Source organism: Dromaius novaehollandiae, chromosome 3 (genome assembly GCF_036370855.1).
Source record: "Dromaius novaehollandiae isolate bDroNov1 chromosome 3, bDroNov1.hap1, whole genome shotgun sequence".
Taxonomy (NCBI): domain Eukaryota; kingdom Metazoa; phylum Chordata; class Aves; order Casuariiformes; family Dromaiidae; genus Dromaius; species Dromaius novaehollandiae.
This window is the reverse complement of record NC_088100.1, coordinates 44683721-44705826: the sequence shown is the minus strand read 5'-3', so window position 1 is coordinate 44705826 and position 22106 is coordinate 44683721. Positions and strand designations below refer to the sequence as shown.

The 22106-nt window shown below is 35.1% G+C and overlaps 1 long non-coding RNA gene across 2 annotated transcripts in view; it reads right to left on the bottom strand.

Annotated features, from left to right (window-relative positions):
* Nucleotides 1–22106, bottom strand: part of LOC112996544 (uncharacterized) — a 42024-nt gene that overhangs the window by 10227 nt on the left and 9691 nt on the right. Inside the window, exons 2-3 of one of the 2 annotated variants that reach the window (XR_010388741.1) lie at nucleotides 2870–2938; nucleotides 1748–1983 (exon numbers count right to left, since the gene is read on the bottom strand). This is a non-coding gene — a long non-coding RNA (uncharacterized LOC112996544). Of the gene's footprint in view, nucleotides 1–1747; nucleotides 1984–2869; nucleotides 2939–22106 lie in introns of those variants that run through there. The other variant, XR_003262478.2, reaches the window with a different exon arrangement.

Here is a 22106-nt window from a genome sequence, read left to right as displayed (position 1 = left end):
ACTAATATTCTGAGCCTATGGATTTAACTGAAAGGAAAGATAAGAGAAAGATGCTTAAGTATAATTATTGTAGTAATGTTTTATTCTAAAGAGTAAGGGTGCCACTCTCCTTTCTTAGCTAACGAGGTACTCCTGCCCTATAGTATCACGTAATACCAAATAAACAAAAAAATTACATGGCATCTCAGTGACAGTACAACCACATTTCTACTTCTATCTACAAATAATATGGTCCCCAGTACCACCTAGAATAATGTGCAAAACGAAGACTAAAGTACTGTTATAGACCATTTTTCACAAGATTTTGTAAAAGCAGTAGTCCATTTAGCCTATATTTCCCCTTCTGGACCACTTTGTTATTATGAATGAATACAGGAATATCATGTTAATTTTCCTTTGGAATATTGTCATCTTGCTGGCACCACACATACTCCATGGCATAGCACTGGTGGTATAATATACACCAAAAATGCACAGCATGCATGTTGCTGTTACTAGGGATGACTGCCATAGAAGAATCAGTGCAGTGCATTTCAAAGTAAAATAACAGAATGTACAATGGTGAAAATTCTGTTTCAAACAACACATTTGATGCTTATTTCCTATAGTTGACAGCTATTAATTAGTGTGCACTAATCTGCTTCATAGTATGTGATTTATCTTCACCCTATCCTTACCTTCTTATATGTAACAGTATAGAAAGTGCTAAGATTTCTATTAATGCTATTTTAAAATAGTTGTCATTTTTGTTATGTTCCGATAATCAGAAATATTGTTTAATTTTTACACTCAATACTGTAATTTAAGAGGATTCTACAACATGATGATCAAGGGAAAGAAATGCTGATGTATTACTAGCAGCCATGTTTGGAATACTGTCATGTTTGAACACCCTTATTTATAAAGATTTGGTCAGACAAAATGTTAATATATATAATTAGAAGCTTTTACTTACTTTATCAAGGGATGATACTTTTGTATTAATTCTGAGACCAAACTATTGATATTAAACAAGTTAATTGTAAAGAACAGTGCATATAAATGGCAGCTTGATGGAGATGAACTTCAATGTAAATCATGCAGCAGCAGGAACTCTATAAAATATTCTGGGTATTACTGTGCTACCCATAACTATAAATATTTCAGCACAGGAACAGAAATGAAAGTAGAGGAAAGAAGATGGGCTTAAGCCATTTTTTGAGCCCTACATTTCATGGCTCTCACACAACTTCTAGTATTCATTAGAGTAGCTGCATGACTGCCTTCATTTATATACTGCTTCTCATAAGCTAGGTGAAGGAGAGAGTATCTAGGGAGCCCCAACCTGTCTTGGCTTTGCAGAGGTATAAGAAATGGGACTGGCCCTGGGCCATTCCAGAAAACTCTGTGCTAGGTGAGCTTTATTTAATCAAAGAACTAGAATGTCATTACCTATCCAAGATTTTCTATAGTTAAAATCACCACACTTTGAGCACCTATTTGGAACAGCATTTGCTCAAAATACATACAAAACAAATTTTATGAAGGTTCATGTAACAGGATCTACTATCATTCATCTTCATTTTTGTATAGATATATTTTGCACAGATAACTTACCTCCACTTTGGAAATATGCTATTATACAACTAGTGAGCTTTACAAATACAGGTTATAAGACAAAAAGTAGGCTTCCCAAATTGAAATCTGAAGACTGATTTTATTATTTTTATCGAAAGTCACAAATAGTACACTTAAAACATCTCCAGATAAATATGAGTGGTAGATTACAATCAGCTTAAAACCAATTTGCACAGAAAGGAAGAAGCCAGTTAGAACAGTGGGGGATGCAATGATGAGGCAGCAAGACAGCTGAGTCTGTGATACTCAGAAGGCCCACATGGTAGCCTGGCTCCCAGATGTGTGGGGGCAGCAATCCCACGAGCCTCTGGTCAGGTCCAGTGCCAGGAATGAATCAGTGGTGATGGTCTAAGAGACTCTCAGTGACTTAGCAAAGAGCAGGAGAAAGGTAACAAAGGTTAAACGCATGCCATTTAGAATAAATTAAATACAAAAATTTCCAAGGCAGCACTCTCTGAAATGTATTTATTATTTATTATATTGTATTTATTATAATGTAATGACTTGGGAGACTTCATCTAATTGCCAGTAGATAACTGGATGTCACACTGGTGTATGAATATGACAATTTTTAGGTCCCATAAATGACCAGACCATCTAGTGGCAAAACCTCCAAAAAGAGAAGTAATTCTTGCCAGGATCATGAACAGCATCAAGGATGTGGTTCTCCGTATTACTTTTTAGGAGCCACTCTATGACAGCGACCACCATATATTTAGATATATCTTTAGATATGCTTAATTTCAAAACAGGGAACTACATAAAAATTAGAAGGTTTATGAAAAAGAAAAGAGACACCAAAAAGGGAAGAATACCTGCAGTCATTAAGGAGATTATTTAAAGGCCTTATATTTAAGTTGCATAGCAAAGGCATACAGCTATCAAAAGGACCAGAAAGATCAAGGAAAAAACATTATCATTAGCATAGCATAGTCATGGAGACCAACTAAATGTAGGAAGTTACCTTTCAGAAAAAGAAGTTGCATTCAAAAATGAATAAATAGAAAAGATTACAAACTCTGATAGTTTGTGCAAAAATACAGAAAGGCAGGCCAAAGACAATTTGAAGAATAACTTGCAAAAGGCATAAAATATAATAACAAATGCCTTTTCAAATAGATGAGGAACAGGAAGCCTGACCCAGAGTTTTAGGAATTAAGATATAAAAGGAGCACTCAAGGAAGACATAAGAAAAAATCATTAATTTTTAGATCCATAGTCATTGTGGAAGAGTTTCAAGAGTTTTGCTTACCAGAATTTTTCTTTATGGGGAACATATTAAAGAGTCTGCCTGAAACTTTTCAGAGTTCTGGAAGAGGTTCTGGAACAAAACAAAACAAAAAACAATCAAAATGAAAAGTAACAAACTTCCTATCTACTAAGTGGTATTCACCAAAAGTTTTTAAATGATACAAAATATAACACAAGTAAGTATGTTATGAAAGCTCTCTCTCAGAAATGCTTTGGCACTAGAGGTACAAATACACTCAGTTTTCACAGTGAAAGGGAGAAAAACAGCAGAGTCCCACTGGGATCTGCATCATGACCCTGTTCAACAGATTCATAAGTGATCTGAAAGAAGGTTTAAAGATTACAAAGTTTGCTAACTTTGACAGAAAAGGTAATGGTTAATTTCAAATGTCATGATACTGTGTGACTAAGTAATTAAGTGCTGCGTGAAATTCACTGTAGACAGATGTAAATTGATAGACCAAAGGAAAAATAATTCTGTCTTTACAAACACAGTGATAGACTATGAAGTATTATCACTCAGTAATAAGATCTTGGAGTTATAACAGATCATTCCCTGGAAATATCAGGCATATGCTTAGCAACAGTCAAAAAAAAAAAGAAACACCCAAACAAAAAATTGTAAATTACTATGAAAGAAATATAAAATCCACAATGCCACAGAATAAATTAAGGCACAGCTGCAGTCTGAATACTGTGTATTCAGGAAGGTGGTCCCTCTTACCTCAGAAACCATATAGTATAACTGGAAAAGGTTCAGGAAAGAGCAAAGAATGTATCAAAGTTGGTACAGTTTCTTTACAAAAAATTACCAGGATTCTTTAGCCTGGAAATGAGATGGGGACATACAGAAGTCCATAGATTAGAAGTGTCATCAAGCAGGTGAACAGAAAGGTATTGTTTACTGTCTCTTCCAATACAATTAGTAGGAAACATTAAAGGAAAATAGCTAATAAAAGATTCAAAACAAACAAAATGAAGATAATCCTTCAAACATCATTAAATTATGATACCTCTTGATACAGAAACATGGATGCTAAAAAATGGTTCAAAAATGATCAAAGAAATTCATGGGGGAACAAAAATCTATCAAGGGCTATTAAAAATAAAGATTCAGGAGATCTCTAAGTTCCAAATCACCTGGAACTGTATCCTGGAGATGCATCACTCTCAGACAACAGTCTGTACAAATTAGATGAAATGAGTACATCTTGATTACAGAACTATGATTCATTTGCCTAACCATATGCATAGAGTGCAACTTCAGACACGTAAGGCTATCTGAGACCTTGGGCTGACAGACATAAGACCTAGAGGAAATGTGAGCCCTTTTGGAGTAGGAGTTAGAGGCTAGATGAGACATGCTAGGGCATTTCAAATAGCACTAGACATCTATGTTTTGGGAACAAAATCCTACCTTTCATTTTCAAAGAACTGTTCTATAGAGGCCCAAATGTCAGCCATACCCATTTTTATTTATAAAAGCTTCATAGCCAGTAAACTCACTCACTCTGTATGTCAGAGCATGCTCACTGGTGCCAAAGTCAATTGAAGGATCTGAGATAATCAGGTTAAATTTAACGTTAAACTCTTGCCTAACAGCAAACTACAGCAGCTGCTTTTTGATAATGATTACATGCAGATTGTTGAATATTTTTTTTTCTCTCTCTCTCTTTCTCTCTCATATCGAACCATCCAGTTTACCTGTGTACCATTTACTACTCTTTTTTTTTTTTTAAGTCCAGTTAACGGGTTTTTTGTCATATGTGAACACTTCAATTCAGAGATATCATAGTTTCCTTGATAACCTAACAGAACATTAGTGGGAATGCATATCAAACATTCAAAAATAGATTTATATCCACCAATACAAAAGAAATTCAACCATCCTGTACATTCAAATACCATCAGTATTGTACTTTATGAACATATACTATTGTTTTCCAAGAAAATCCAGATTCATTTAATGCTCAAGATTGAGCTGTGATAGGAAAAGATAATTTTATAGGGAATTTGTATTTCATTTGCTGGAGCACCTGGAAGTTACGTAATAAATATGTTTATGTAGACATTGTTTTATGTAAAAAATTTGGACCACACTGAGACAAGGATCGATGGTCAAGGTGAAATGGAACAGGACGTGTCAGGGGAACTAAAGCTGGGACTGGGCAAAAGAGTCCATGCCACAGTGATGCAACTTCCTCCAAAGCCTGAAATAGAAAACAAGATTCTGGATGCTTTCAGTCCTCTGCTGTCAGCAAGTATCTGTGAAACTCTGCCAGAAAGTATGTTCCTCTCTCACATTGATCTATGCAGAGAATGCCTAGGCAAATCAAACTATTATGCCTCTCATCTCCCAGTTCCAGTTTCTTAACCTAAAACCAACTCCTAAATGAAGTCTCTTTGCCCAAATACTTCCAATTTCCTCCTCCAATTTCTCTCTCAGTCAGTTTCTCTCTCAGTCCCACTGTCAGTCTCAGTAGACTCTTGTCTTCATCCTCAGGCCTACCTTAGCACCAGCAGCAGGACTGTGGGATACAATGGCACAGCTGAAAGGAATTGCATTGCAACTCACAATTAGACTGAGGAAGAAATTTATTCTGAGTCTGTAGTATGTTCAGTGGCTTGGTAGGAATGGCACAGGTGCTAGCACTGATGAGACAACAGCATGTCTGGGGTTGATGCACAAGCATCAAGCTCCTGTTAGATGTAGGAGATATAAAGGGATGAAGTATATTCAGTTGCCATCTGTTAACACTAGGGACTATGAGAGGATCAAGCATGCTTAGTGATGACAGAATATTAGCTAATTTTAGCAATTAAGTTCCACAAAGTCATTACTGACTAAATATAGACCGAACACACAAGCCACTTTTTCAAAGGCCATTAAATGTTGACCATGGGAAAGGAGGAACCAAGCGTGGAGGTTGCAGGTAGAAGCCTTTTCACCTGGACAACCAAGCCACACTCCTGATGCAAAAATAGTCCCATGGATAGGGGCAACAAAGTATTTAAAAGGAAAATAGTTTCAACTGCTGGGTTTTTCTTTATGAATGCTTTTTCTTTTTCTCCATTCTTCAAAAAACCCGAGTCTTTTAAGCTGCAATTAAAATAGCAAGCTGGATGAGGCAGACAACAGCATGTAAAATTTTGCTTCCAATTCTCAAACTTTGACAAGGTGTAAAGAACTGAAAATAGGTTTTTAATACTACTACTTTCATATCTATACCTGTTACATCCTCCCTTGGGAAATATTGTTCCTTTGCAAAGACTGAACTGTTTTTAACTGGAATACAATACTGTCTTTTAGCAAGTAAACATTTTGCCACATACACACACAATAACTTTATATTAAACACTATCCATTTCCTAACCTCACTTCAATGCCTGTCTGTACTGTTGGCATTAGCTACAAGGGAAATTCTCAGAGATGGCACATTTGTACTTCAAAAAAAGTTTAAAAGTAATGAAATCATGATCTAAAAATTATTTATGCTCTACTTTATTGAAAATGCTAAAATATTCACAGCTCACTGAAAGAAAGAACACAAATGTGAAAAAAATCTAGAGAGAAGACACTAAGTGTTTTAAAAGTAATCAGGAAAACTGAAAACAACTTGCACTATGTCTCAGTGGCCAGGATACTCCAAAAGGAAGTGAGACCTCATAGTTCAAAATGATTCTTTGCCTTAGTTAAGAAATAAAAACAATATTTGCCAGTAAGTTTCCTAACCTGTAGTTTTGAGATATTCTCAAGTATACTGCTGAACTCATGGACCTCCTCAGCTTTATATGAGAGACAAATACTCATTCTGATAGACAGCAAAATCACTGTCAGCCCATGTGGTAAAAGTATTCTCACAGGCAGTGGGAAATTTGAGTTTGTCTTTCCTGAGGCAAAAAAAGTGAATGCAGATCTCCCATGTCCTTGCTGAATGTTCTAACCACTGAATTCTCACACAGAATGGAGAAGGCAACACAACTATCATTTATATTATTAAACTAGTCCTTCCCCTTCTTCCTCATTTTATCTGTTTTTCCTGAGGCTGCTGCTGGGATAAACCAACCCCAAATTGTGATTTGCTTCAAGTAAACCAGAATACACTCTTGGTTATTTGCTTTTTGAAAAGAAAATTTCTCCTGGAACTGGTCTCTTGAAAAGGACTTAGCACCATGGAAGAACATAACAATACCCTCAGCAAGAGTTATTGTGTGTCTGATTTAGTGTCACTGGAGGTGACAACAGAGTTGTAAACTACAAACACCTAAAAGCTTATAACACAAGCTGTCAAGCAAAGAACTCCCTGCAGTTTTAGACCATCTGGATAGCTCCAAACTTTTCTTAATCTCATTCAAGAAAGAATATGAACATGGATGTATAAACAGTGGAATCTCAAGTAGGAACAGAGACACTACTTCGCATCAGCTACTTCAGTACTAGAATGATGCATCCAGTTTTTGCATTCACAAGTCAAAAAATGTTGATAAGTAGATAAACATTCGTAATATAACCATCAAAGGATTCAAAAACATGACCTAAAGTAAGAGAACTGAGGAATTTCACCTCTTTAGTATAATGGATAACTAGATTACAGTCTATAAATATACAAATAAGGAAGATAAATTTCATTTCAATTTCATAGAGATGTAACAAGACTCAGGGGCTGGAAACCAAAAAGAGACAAACTTAGAATTAACAACATAACTAACAATGAAGAGTACCTCATTGAAAATTGTGGTAGACACTTCAATACTTGAAGTATGCTTTTTAAAAAGCAAGGGAGAGTTTTGTTTTATCTTCAGAAAGATACGACCTAGTTCAAACGGGAAGAAATTGAAGACAGCCATGAGGTCTCTGTTTTACAGTATGCCAGGCTGCATGATCACAGTGCTCCCTTCTGGCTTTTTAATCCATGAAACTGTGTACATTTCCATTTCAATGAAACTGCATCTTTCAATGAACATTTTTTTTAATGGAACAGCTTTTCAGTGAGATCTAGTTATGCCTTGAAGGCATAGCACTGTTTTGGGGAAAGCTTGTGAAGAACTTCTGGATAGCACAATATGGTGTTACTCTTTGAATGGGGGCAGCATTCAGTTTTTTCAGCTGAAGCTGGGACCAAGTACGGTATAGGGTAGAATCTACTTTGTTTGACATACCGATTTGGAAATGAATGCTTTGCAGCATCAGCCTGAATCAGTTTATGCACTCAGTTCTATCATCACTTCATGAATTTCACATCAGCTTGGCACAGCCAGATGTACCATTTTAACCAATTTTGGTTTACCAGATACCTTCCCTTAAATCACTGCAGAAAAGGGAGGCTAACTGTAAAAGTGTTAGCACTGGAGCACATTTGCATCAAGATTTCTGATTTAGTTACCTCTGAAAGGAATTTTCATTTTTGCACATCCAACTACTTAGAGACCTGAACCAGCACAAGGCAAATGGAGATCACTGAAGGATTTGCATCAAAAAATTCTTACCGCACCAAGGCAAATTGCCAGGGTAGACACAGCCTTCAAAGACCCTCTGGTTATGCAAATCTAACAATCCACTATTATCCATCTGTGTTTAACTGTCTCTACATAATATTAGAGAGAGAACAAAATATTTTTTAAAATGCAACTCACTATAGGATTTTTTGAAGTCATTGATTTTGACAGCACTAAATTTAATCTAATGCATTTTCAGTATGGCACACAGAATGTTACTTATTCATAACTATTTCATTTTCTTACAGTAGTTTCCATTTCATTAATATCTCTTTAATATCTTCCTGTGATTTTTATTATCTTCTTTCAGACATGTAAGTAATCATCAAAAAAAAAAAAAAACTAGAAGATCATTCTGACTGCTGACACACAGAAGTAAAACTGTAGCTACTTTACATGAAACTAGTTTTTCTGCATATAGTATAGTAAAATGGACAGACCTTCAAGTTCAGTCACATAATATTGGCTTAAATGCCATATCCCAATGAGTATACAGGCTTAAAACACAAGCATATCTTAAAGGTAGAGAAGGGGATAATCACAGTAGTATACCACCTTTTGAAAAGATCTCATTATTTTGTGATTTAATCTCTGTCTACAATGTGTGTGTTGTGTATGCGTGTGTGTGCGCATGTGTGCTATAAGCACATTTAACCTTGAGAAAATCCTGCATCTGGTACATGTTTTCAGCAGGGAGTCCTTATACTAGTAAATGTGAGAACTAGATCTGACTTCATACTTGCTGTGGTGGCAACAATGGCTCAAACAATTACTTGTCTGCTTTTAGCTTAGTGTTTGTGAATGATTTCTGATACCAGGTATCAGTTGTTACCTTGTTGTTAATACTTTTCATCTTCATGTCAGTAGAGGTCACTGTGATGGAAACGGCAAATCATATAGAAAATATCTGTAGTCATGAATAAAGAGTTTGAAAATAATGCTATTTCTCTTTCATTGTTTCATCCACAATGTTGCCTTTCACATTCTGACCTCTAATGGGTAACAATACCTGACGAGAGCATAAGAATAGCAGTAACTACATGTTTCTCCATAACTGCTGTTTGTCGTTCATTTCCTCAGCATTAACAACATTCCAGACAACCTCAAGGTCAACTATATCTTACGCTAAGGGACACATCCGTTCTTTCTTATCAAAAGAAATGTGCAAGCCAACGAAATCCATTGCCAGCTTCCAGATGAGTGCTCCACTCTGGCTCAGTTCTGTGCCCATGACTAAGGAAAGAAAAGCCACTGAGAGTATGATGGCATTATAAACTGGCAATCAAAGCAACTGAAAATACCACTAGTATTATTTCCCCTTTTATATGTGCACAATCAATTCTGTGCACTTAGACAGTATTTTAGTACAGAGAGCCAAACCTGTGCCCTGAGGTGACCTTCCCTACAAACCTGACCTTGATAGAGTGCTAGAGGATGTTTACATGAAGACAAACAATCCTCTAACAATTTCTAGAGTGTATTACAATGTATAAAGTTGCATAAAGTATATGACTAATTTTCTGCCATTAGTCTTATTAAATACACCACTGAAATGGATAAAGAATATTAAGCTAAAATAGATTTTTAAAAGACTATGAATTTGAAAGTTTACAGATTTGTTGTAAGAACTTTCATGAAATGACATAACTGAAAAAAAGATCTTCCACCCAAAACAGGCACAAAACAAACAATTGTGCTAGACACACAAAGACTGAAGAATTTTGGTAGGTATTGCCACAGTAGAAGTGCATATGAAAGAAGCATAATCAGGAGGAAAACAGAGACCTTTACAAAGCAATTTGCAAGAAATCACCAACCAAAAAGACATAAATAATATCTCTCAGGGAGAGAAATAGGAATTATTGTTTTCACCAAGCACTAATGAAACTGCAGGAAAGAAACTATTCCATAGTTTGATTTCTCTTGTATTGAAGACAATGGGGTTTTATTTACTCTTCATAAATAACAAAGTTTTAAACAGAAAATAACTCATTCCCAATTTCTATTGTAGGGAAAATTAAAACAAACCCATGAAATAGCTACCTGCTCAGCTTAGAAAGGCATAAAAATAGAATATAGCTTTGTGCAAAGACAGAAATGTAATTTAAAAACATTTTTAGATTATTTTTCATAAGAAAAATAGTTTCAAATTTAATGTATATTGAGCCACTCATCCTTTTTGTTGAGTAGTAAAGGACAAGATAAAGGTATTCCAATCTTTTGACAGAAACTTTTTAAAGAAAATTCAGTAGGGTCCAATGCCATGAAGCAATTGGCAAGAATATCAATTGACCTTATGCACCAATTGTTTCATCTCTTTTGGCACCAAAACTGTTTTTCCTCAGATCCACAATATGACCCTTGTCCCGTTGCCAAAGCAGTCCTTGATATTAAGAAAAGAAATTCTGGTGGCAGCAGAATTTAGTGCATAAGAAATGGCAGATTCAACATCATCAGTCTCATGAGAGCAGTGGACTGAGCTAATGGAATTTTCCCCAAAATCATTCAACATCAACCTACTGTTACTCATAAAAATTGCGGGATGCTGCTTCTCTGCTGCTAAATGCCATGCAGGCTGACTATTCTAAAACTTGCAAGACAGTCTCTGTTTTTTCCTAGCTAAAAAATTGTCTATAACAAAGACGCATCTTTTCACAAGGGGACACCAAATAATGAAACCTGACACCATGGTAAACCATGCCACCATGCTAGTTTTGCAGAGATTAAGTGATAAGTGCATACCCTTCAAAGAGTTGTAGCTCTGCTCAGTCCAAGTTCCAGGTTCAGAATTATGACATGCATTAATCAATATTGTTTGGACTCCACACAACAGATTTTAAGTCTTGTCATTATAATAACTCAGTCTCTAACTAACAGCCAGATTAATTCTCAGCTCCCAATCTCTTCCAAGTATACTAAAAAAGACATTCTGAGAGGGGATCACTCAGGTGTCAGGTTACAATTATAACAATAATGTAGCACAATAAATAAGTGAAGTATGAAATAGGTTTGTTATACCTATACCCTGTTTAATTTATTGTGAAGTGACAGCCCATCTAACTGAATCCCACTGTCCAAAGCTATTTGATCATGTAATCAAAAGTCTTAGTGTTATGTGTAGGGGAACAGTGATAAGCACAAAATAGGAAGGATCAAAAAGATGACAAGACAAATGAGAAAAAAAAAAGATTTTGAGGCAAAAAAATGAAAAAAGATTATCTCTGAAATTTTTTGCTTGTATTATATTTAATACTTTTTGAAGTTTTGTTTATCTACATAGCATCCAAAGAAATGCATGCCTGTAACTCTACATATTTTGACTCTATCTCACCTTTCTGTCACTCTTCTTCTTCAGTTTCCAGTTCAGTGCAAATGTGCTTAATTTTAATGTGTATGTAATTCCAGTGAAGTCACAACGAGGTGTTTGGTATATAGGTCTTTTCTGTATATAGTCTCTTTGCAGAGATCATATTTCACATGTTTATGTATACTTCCTACAGCAAGTAGTGATTTAGTCTGGAACTAAGGCACCGTTATGCAAATCTTCAATACTTTAATAAATACTAAACAACAGGAATGGCATATTTATATTGCACTATTAATCAAATATAAAAATAGAATAGCTTCTCTATAGGACAAATTATTATGTTTTTAAACATTTTCTTTCTATAGAGAAGAAAAAATGTTACCCAAGGGACTTGAGACTGTCATATGACAATCTTGAACTAGGTTTGAAACCTCCTTCAGAAATAGTTAATGTAACACTGCTATCCTAGAGTAAGAGGAGATATACAGTCTTTTTCCTGTTCTTCAGCTTACATAGCAGGGTGCCAAGAGTAACAAACTCTGCAAAGGGAATATAGATTTCTCTATATTGCCTTTCTCACTATCATTTGAAGGTACATAATGCAATTACCTAATGGCATACATAGTCCATTCAAAAATTTGGATGTAGGAATAGAAAAGCTTTGCAGCCCCACAAAGTGTGACTGAGTCATTTGATGCAGGAATGTATATTGCACTGGAAAGCGCTAATAAGAAGGTTTAAAGTCCTCTTTAGTCGCCCCCGTAATTTGTTAAACACAGCAAGGACGCATCAAGAATTTTTTCCTTGACTGCTCATTCAAAAATACGATGCTAAACACAGCACACATAAAACTACAGAATTACATCTTTCATCACCAAATGTTTTGCATTTACACATATATTCTACAGCTAGATTAAGAGGCCAAACATGTGTGAAGTGTGTAAATCAGCACCAAAAACATGCTGATACTCCTCTTGCCTTGTACATCAGCTAGGCACCAACAAGGAAGACAAAAATGAATCAACTGCTCCTGCTTTTATTCATGATAGATTATTTACAGTACACTTAAAATACCTAGAGTTGTATACCTTTCATTATTCAAATAGATTGTTTTTTCATAGGTGTTAGTGGTTTTTGGAGACACTGAATGATGAGAAAACAATGAGAAAAGTGATTTCCCAAATATGCACTCCTTTTATCACATTAAAGTATTTGATAATTCATAGTCCATTTTTAAGATATGGGAATGCTACAGAAGTAACAACAAATGCAACCCAATCTTGTAGTAACGTCACACATGAAGCTGCACTGATATATAGCAGAAATTAAATATTCTTGTTTTTACAGAAAATATACATCAGGACTATACTGCATGCTTAAATTATTTTTTAATAAATGTCATCAGAAGTACAAATCAGATTTATTGCTTCTTCAACAATCTTTTCAAAGTTAACGTGAACAACTCAATTCTCTTATCAGCAATGCTCAACTAAGATGGTAGGAAGAGAACAGACATATCTTGGTATAAATTGCATCAAACTTTTGAAATGCCTAATACTTGAGCTGGCTTTCCTCAGCTTGTGTACCCCAAAGGAAAACACTGAAAGATATTTCTTCTTTAACTTAAGCAACATAACACTACCATATTAAAAAATGAGCTACAGGGCCCATTATTGCCAGTGCTTGTTAACCAAAGCTATATACAGATATGTGATCAGAAACAGTGAGGTAAATGGAAGGTGTGTTAACTTCAGCCAAATACAGAGAAGCTTTTCTTTTTTGCTTCTGCCAAAGTATATGACTGTTTCCAGTTGCCTAGCGTTCATTGTGTAACCACATTCTCAACTCCAAAATTAATACATCTAACCTTCCAGATGCTGATCAGTTAATCTCCTTTTGCAGGTATAAAAATCTACATCTTTCTTTCAAAGAAGCTACATCAGGGATTATTCACATAAGGCATATTTAAATTTTGAACAGTATTGGTTAACAAGGAATTATTAGGATGCTCCATTATATTATATGGACACTATGAGTTACATTTATTATGATTTCTGATTTTTATGAAGGGGCTCAGATCACCAGACAGGCATTCATTATGAGGCCATGAGAGCAACTTAAATAAACAAAGTATTTCTTATATATCCAATATCACAAATTTCCTTCTGTACATTGAGTATTCTAAAGAATTAATGCTTGATATATGAGTCCATTAGATGAAAAGAACCACTCAATTCACTTTCTAGTAAGTATATTTTACTCAAAGTGCCCTTGAAAGCAACTATACACATCTTAAGTGTTCCTTCCTATGTACTCTTTAATCCTTGCCAAAGAAATTAGTCTCTATTGATTTCCTAGTTCACTAATAAAACTGTCAAAATAGAAGAGATAAATGAAAATACTATTGACCTCAGCTCTGTACTTTCTGTTCCTCTTTATGCATATGACAGCTTTATTTATGAGGTTTTTTTTTATATATAAGTTCCAGTCTGTCTAAAGCAAAACTTAGAGTGTATCGGGCTCTCATTGCAATTTTTAATGGTACCTGCTGACATTTGTCTGTTGTTCATTTAACGCAAAAGTAAATAACAAAATCTCTATCACACCCTACAGATCAGCATGAGCATAGGGACCAGACTCCAAAGTGACTTCTTCATCATATGCAGACTTCACACCTCAGCAGGTAGTAGCACCTGTAGTCTGTATGGCAGCCACCTGCCATGGCTGTAGGAAAACTTAACTTTTTCTGGCTGCTTCTGATGTGTGATGTCAAAGAAAGCTTTAAGTGCAGGAAGCCCTGGCGCTGATCAAGGTAATAGAGCTAAAAGCAACAGAATCAGAGTGAATTCATAGCTCCTGTGTACAAAGAGCTCTGCATTTTGTGATCTCCCAGTTCTAGGACTCAAATCCTTTCATTTGGTGCCAAGCCCATTTTCGAAAGGCACAGCCTCAGGAAAAAAAATCTCTTTGCATTCTCATTTCCCTTCTTACAGGCTTTTCTAAGCAAGTCCCTCATTTGGCCCACAGTTACACTTTTTTGATTATGTGTAATTGTGTGAACTTTATAGATAGAGATAAAATACTAAAGGAAGTTTGACAGAGCTTTTATATATCCTCTTTGTATATTTCCCATGTCTTTGTAAATATAGGGATATTCCCAAAATTACTTCATCAATTTTTCAGCAAGAAGGAACAGGATTCACACTTGTAGATTGGTTTCCTGATTTTTCTTTTAATTAAGAGGATTCCCCATTAATCAAGAAACGCATGAGATGATTTTAGATTTTACTTGCAGGTCATACATGTTATTAAATATTTGAGAAGAAGAACTATTATTAAAAAATACTTGAGTGACTTCATCTTTTCTAGAACTATTAATTCATGCCACAAATACCTTATAGTGCCTATCTTAAAACTTCCTAGTGTTTGAGAGAATAGAAAGATGGGCAGATAACAGTATGAGAAATACATGTCATTACAATACGAATTGATGGTACAAAAATTGTAGAAACTGTAGAAAGATGATAGTACATCTTTGATGGTACCATGTTACAACCATCTTTAAAAATTGTTTTGAATTTTGGCCATCTAATCTCAAAAATGACAAAGCAAAAATAAAGGAAGAACAATAAACTGACTGGACATAAGGTAAGACAATCTTGGTTATTTCTCTATAGAGAAACTGAAAAGACCAGCATTATTTGGGATGAAACACTAGATGTAAAAATACATAAGACAGATATATACTACAACAGAATAAGAAACTAAGGGCTAAAACTAAAACTAAAGATTTTCAAAGGACATCTAGTTCATCCCCTTGCATGTCACAACCACAGGTCAAACAGATATTAAACAGATTAATCACAAACACTAAAAAATAAGCTGCAGTTTTCCTGGTTTAAAACAAGGCAAACTTTAAAAAATGAACTCAGACTGAAACCCAACAAATTAATTTAATTATTCAGTGTTAACAATCCCAGTATGTCTTCTTGCCATACTAAGACCCATATTTAATTGTTTCATTATGCTACCATTCCATTAAATATCTGTATACCATTCAGAGCACAATTATAAACTTTTATAAATGCATTTGCAAATTTTGCTTCAGACCACATCCTTCTAAACTCCTGTTCCATTATTCGCAGGTATACTGGATGAAATGTATCATTACACAGGAAAATGGTACTCTTCCATAAAAGCATTTTCTGATTACTAAATTAAGCAAGTTTGATTGGTTTTATTAGATCAAGTGACATATAAGGAGGGAGTTTCTAGTATGACAAACAAAGAAAAAGTGAATTTGATGGTAAGTACTAGAGCTAAGCCAGCCAGCATATACTAAAGAGTAGTTCTGCCTGAAGTTAAAATTAAATACTTTGCCAAAAAATGTCAGAAGTCTTCATCTTTCAGTTTCAGAAAATTTATGGCACAGAGTATTTAGAAGTCAGTAAAGAAGAAAGCAGAAAGATGATGCAACCTCACTGGCATCAAACCTTAAACTCCAAGACACTACTTTAACAAATGCGGCGAGAAAAAATGTAGAATGAAACAGGGTACAAACATCTAAAAAATAGCCTCCAGTGAAAAAAAATACTGTTATATACAGAAAATCAGTCAGTGGGTTTAAAATGGAATGATAACACAACAAAACATCCTGCAAATATGAAAACAAATGATATGTACCAGAAGCTCCTAATAATATGTTAAAGAGAGACATGTTATAGATAAGGAAAAGCAGCCAAACTCCAAGGTTTGCTGGGAATTTTGACAAAACTTTTAATATTAGAAAATAGTATATTAGATATGACAGATTTCTCAGCCCCTTAGAACTTCCAATCTGAAAAAGGAAAGTCCCAAAACAGACATAATAACATTGATAAGAAATGCATGAGACTCGGCTTTCACCCAGTGATTGTCTTGGGCACTACCCATCTTCCCTCATGGATATGCAGAACATTTCCACTTTTTTATATTTGCAGAGAATACCTTATTTCTCATTCATGATCAGATTACAGACCACTACATCTGTTACAGGCAGAGCAAGCAATATACGTGAGAAATTTTTAGTATATAATTCATTTCTCTTAAAAACTGAGGGGTTGAGAGTGAGCAGCAACATATGATCAACAAGTTTTTCCTGGTTCACTAGATCATAACCTGAGAATCTAACAAAAACACTGAAGATAATCAAATCAAAAGGAAAAATATAAACATAATATAGAAGTAGAACTTTTCTTATGACAAGGAAAAGGAGCAAACACACAAGCACACACACACACACAAAAATCTTAAGTGTATAAAAAGCTTCTGCTTTTCCTTTTCAAAATCAAAGATTGAAGAGAAGACAATCTTACTCATGGAATAAATCTATTATCACACAGTCAGATTAAGTCCCACAGAGGAATCTTAGCACTGGACAACACAGAATGGAGCCAGAGCTCTCTGAAAATGAATAATGTAAACAACTATATGCAGAGACAAACACATACACACAGAGACCTGCAAATATATACACTTGCATACATCCCTGCATATACCTACACTTGTAAAAAATGAGGACTTGCTACTTATTTTCCAATAACATAGCAATAAGCCTAGGTAAGTCTCCAAAACTGCTATTACAAGCAACTTTAAAGCCATTATTTAAATAGGTCATCCTCTATACTCCAGAACTGACTTTCCCCCAGCTCTATGTCAAAAAAAAACAACTTTGGTCCTAAAGTGCCTGTGCAAATTTCCCAGAACAAATAGTGAAATACCTTCAAAAAGCAGTCCCAGGAACTCCAACATCAGGCCTCAAGTCTGCAACAGCTAATATGGTATTAAAACAATAGAGATTTTAACAAGTTATGCTTCATTCAGAACTATTTGCTTTTCTGGAGAAGATTTCATAGTCTGAATTTAGCAAAATTTTCTAACTTCATACAGAACCATGTCATACACATAGATTAATGAACTTCAAGAATGAAAACTCAGATAACTACAAACTGGATTTAAATACAGCCCATAAGAACAAACTCTGTAAACATTTTTTTGCACTGTCCCTTCTGGATTCAAAAAATACAGACTTTGACAGAGTAAAGTGGTCATTTGTTTCTAGGTGTTGAAGCATCTGAAGTAAAATCTCAATAGAGATTAGAAGACTTGTGGTTATCGCATTTTCACAGGCATAGACTGTGAAGATCAAGCCCACAGCAAGAAGTCAGTCTGGATGAGTGAGGAAAAAGGCTTAAGGAGCAAACAGAGCAATTCTAGCAATTACACAACCTTATTTCTTAAATGAAAAAGTAAAAATTATTTCTAACAAATAACTGAAAAATCAGAGAGGCATAAGATGGAAAATAAAGTATAGGGTGCATAAGCACAAAGGGCACTCCATCAGAGTCTAAATTACAGTCAGTTTTAACAAAAGCAGTGAAAAAGTGTGAGTCGACTCAATGACTTCCAGAGAAGAAAACATTTATTAGTCAATCACTTCCACTCAGAGAAAAGAAAAGTATCATTTCTCTAATGCACACTGGCCAAGAGACTGAATTATTACTTTGCACTCTATCTAGAAAGATGACAGTCTTGAGTTTATATCATAAACAGAATTAGGTTAAAAGCTTCTCTCAAACAAGACTGACAACAATCAGAGGAAAAACACTGAAGAATAATCACAGAAAATTCAGAGTTGTGTAACAGAGAGCAATTTTTTTCTTAGGAAGTTAATTTTAGCATATAGGATATAGAACAGAAAATATCTTCCAAAAACAACTTGTAGCTGCCTACAATACTATAAAAGCAACACTTGCTCCAGTGAAATGAAGACTTCTAGAAAATGCAAAGAACCTGCAATATGAGCGGCTCTTCCAAGTAGTTTTATTACTCACTTATACCATCTACACATACTATCTGTGAACATATTAGCGAATCATATTTTAAATAACCAAAAATTTCTGCCTGTTTTTCTAGGACTATATTGTGGGCAGTGCCTGCATATTTACCTCTATAATTAAAGTACTGTCTACCTGTGAACCATAAACTTCTACATAAAAAATAACAATACAAAATAATCAAGGCTGACCTATTCAGCACTTAAAATTTGATCCTGCACTTGCATCCACTGGCAAGTATTTCTGGAAGTTTGGAACCTGGTCCTCTCTGATGGATCAGGACTCATATGTGAATTTCAGTTTTCGGGGACTGGTACATTTCTCCACAGCCTTACCAGATTAGGGCATTCACATTCAGCCAAAGCAGCAGATGTGTTGTGTTAGTTCAGCAGCTATTCATGAGCACATATAACAGGTATCAGAGGAGTTGTTATCAAATATGATTCTAATAAAATACTATTGCCAACTGTCATTTTTTTTTGCTGTTTATGTTCCTAGATATATTCCAATTTTATTTTTTCTAGAATAATATGATTAAGAAAATAGATGACATGGAGATAGCACGTAAGACAACACCACTTCAACTGAAAATTCTAAAGATTTCTAAAGCATTAAGAAATCAAGCTGATGCTTTTACAAAGCATAAAAAATGTCTGACTGGCAATAATTTCTGAATATTTTTGCCACTGATTGTGAAGATCATGGGAAGGGAATGGATTATTTGGAACCAGGCAAGTGAAAAATCCACTGTAAAGCAATTGTTTGAGTAAAAGCTAAAGCAGTGAATACTATACACCATAAAGGGATAGAGAAATGAAGTAGAGAGCAGAGGAAAGTGGGGGAATATAATGCAGGGTATGCAGTGGAGTTTCTTGGGGTAAGAGGAAAGAGAAGCAGCAGTAATAGCTTTCCATCAGAAGCTGTTACTCCTGGAAGCCTGATACCTAAACTGATCCTTCAGAATAAGGATGAGATTTTTATGAATACGAAACTATGAGTATATTTAAATATCAAATAATTTCAAATGAAAGAAACATCCTATCTTCACTAAGAAACAAGGCTTAGCATCATCTACTGTAGACTCTGAGAGAACAGAATACTCCTTGGACCAAAGACTATTGTTACTCTTCACAGTTCCCTAAAAACATCAGTACTGTAATAATACTATAGGTCTCTTTGCTCATCTCCTCTTGATCACTTCCAGTAACCAATTTCATCCAAGTCCAATACAAGGGAAGAAGTCTCAAAAATATGACATTCCTACATATTTTGTGTAAACAGGCAGCTGGAAGAACAGGGTATCTGTTAGTTAGAAGAAAATGAAGTGAACGTAACTTTTATTTAGCAGTATAAAATCCACTTCTTAGTCAAGGCTTCTCTTTCAAATTGATTCTCTTCTGTCTAATAAAGGAGAAATTTACCCTGCAGTCTGAGTTTTTTATTTAATTAAAACATCAATTCACAAATACACAAATACAAACACATAGGAAATCAGGATGCACTTACTCTTACAGAACTATTTCTCAATCCAAAAAATCTAATATAAAGTGCACAGGTCTTTCTCCTCCTCTCTCCCTCTGGAATACAGACAGCCACACTTTCTCATTCTCTCTTACCCAATGAATCTGGCATTCATGGCTGCACAGTGACTGGATACCAATAAACCCAAGACGCACTCCCACCTCCTCCCTCAACCATTACTTTAAGTACATTTGAATGGGGTAAGACAGAAGTCCAGCTAGTTCAATACCCTGCCTCTGACAGCATCTCTGATAGCAGCCAGTAGAGAATGCCAAGGGAAGCAATGTAAGAACAGAAAAAGCACACAATAATTTTTTCCCTGGCATATTCTCCCAGTAGCTGGTATTTCGTGTTTGTGTAAGACTGAGACTGCGCTCATCTCTTGGACTTGAAGTTGTCTTTATAATATTTTCCATAGGAGGGCTACAGTAGTGGTGACTCTATATGGAGTCCAGAAGGGAAGTAGTCCTACAATTCCCTTTATATACCTGACCACACCACACTTTCCAAAAGAAGGAACAGATGAGCAGATGCACTAAAACATGTTCATGAACAAAGCTTTGATAAGGTATTAACTCCTGTAGCCTTGAAAAATGGCACACAAAAGTCCAAGCTCAGCTACTAGAAAACAAATCAGACAGTCTTCAATTTCAATAAAAGCAAGTTCATTAACAGTGTTAAAGCTGTGAATAAGGGGACTACATTGCCTTTCCAACTAATAATAGTTTGAGAAACATTAATATTTTGAATTGTGAGTTTCCAAAATCTATTATTGAAAAATAATAGGTTGATAGATTGAAGGTGCATTTCTTATTTGCAGCAGAGTATTGGGAAAATACCCCACAAGTTTGCTGGATCAAGGTAGTCCCTGAACCAGAAGAAGCACTACTGCCTCAGCACAAAGTTGTGTCTAATTTAACTGATATGTTAAGATGTACAGTATATTAGCTTGGACAAAGCAATATGCTAATTCAGCTGTATTATTTTTGAGACCCCAGCTTGTGTCTCTGCACTTCAAATGTGATATAATCAGCCTTGTTGACCCTAGTTTTAGAGTCAGAAAAAATCCTGTGGGCTAATTAGCATGCTGTTTACTTATAATGGATAGGTTACTTCTGTCTGGCCATGATTATCTGGCATATCTAGCTGATTTCAGTGCTGTTAATAGCTTGCTCTAAGAAGTATTAAGCTATGGTATTGATTTTAAAAAGGCTGTATCACAGTGCTAATTTACAAGAGATTCAATTAGTAAAGATGACTATCAACATTTATTTAAAAATACTCCCTACCTTCTTGTGAATTCCTAAAAAAGTATAATTTAAGTAGCTAGTAAAAATTAAGAACAAGATATTCAAAGTGATCAAAAATATGAATTCTAAAACTTTAGAAACAAGAAACAATTTCCAAAAAACAAAGGTTCAGAAAGTTAGGTCCCTTTGAGATATCTCAGACTACATATTCAGAACTTGAGAACAGAAGCAAAAAAAAAAAAATCAGCTGTCACTTTTGAAAATCCTGGTCTAAATCATTTGTTGGATTTTCACTCCAGCTGCTGCTATCCATTCTGTTCCATTAAAACGCGGTCAATTATTGTAATATACCTGCTTTACTGAGCAGTGTGGAAGTGTTCTCTATTGGTATATAATATAGAAAGTTGAACAGCAGTTGAGCAGTGGCATTTATTCTCTTTTGTAAGTCTCTCAAGAAGTTTCTAGCTGGCCTACTTTTTTTGTTTCAGCATGGTTTATGAAATCATAGCCTCTATAAACAAATTAAAATCCCACTAACAGAGACTAATGCCTCCTCCAGATGAAGTCTAATCAGTTTTCATCATTTCAACCATCAGCACTGTCTCTGGTCTTCATTATGCTCAGAACAGAAAAAGATCTCCTTTCTTCCTGTTACTGTGGGAAGAATCTACCTCAAAGATCTGATTATTGAAACATCTGCTCCAATGAGTTGTCCAGATGACTAAAATAAAATTATTATTTTTGTCAAGTACTTAAACAATCGGATCTTAGGGTTTGTTTGTTTTTTGC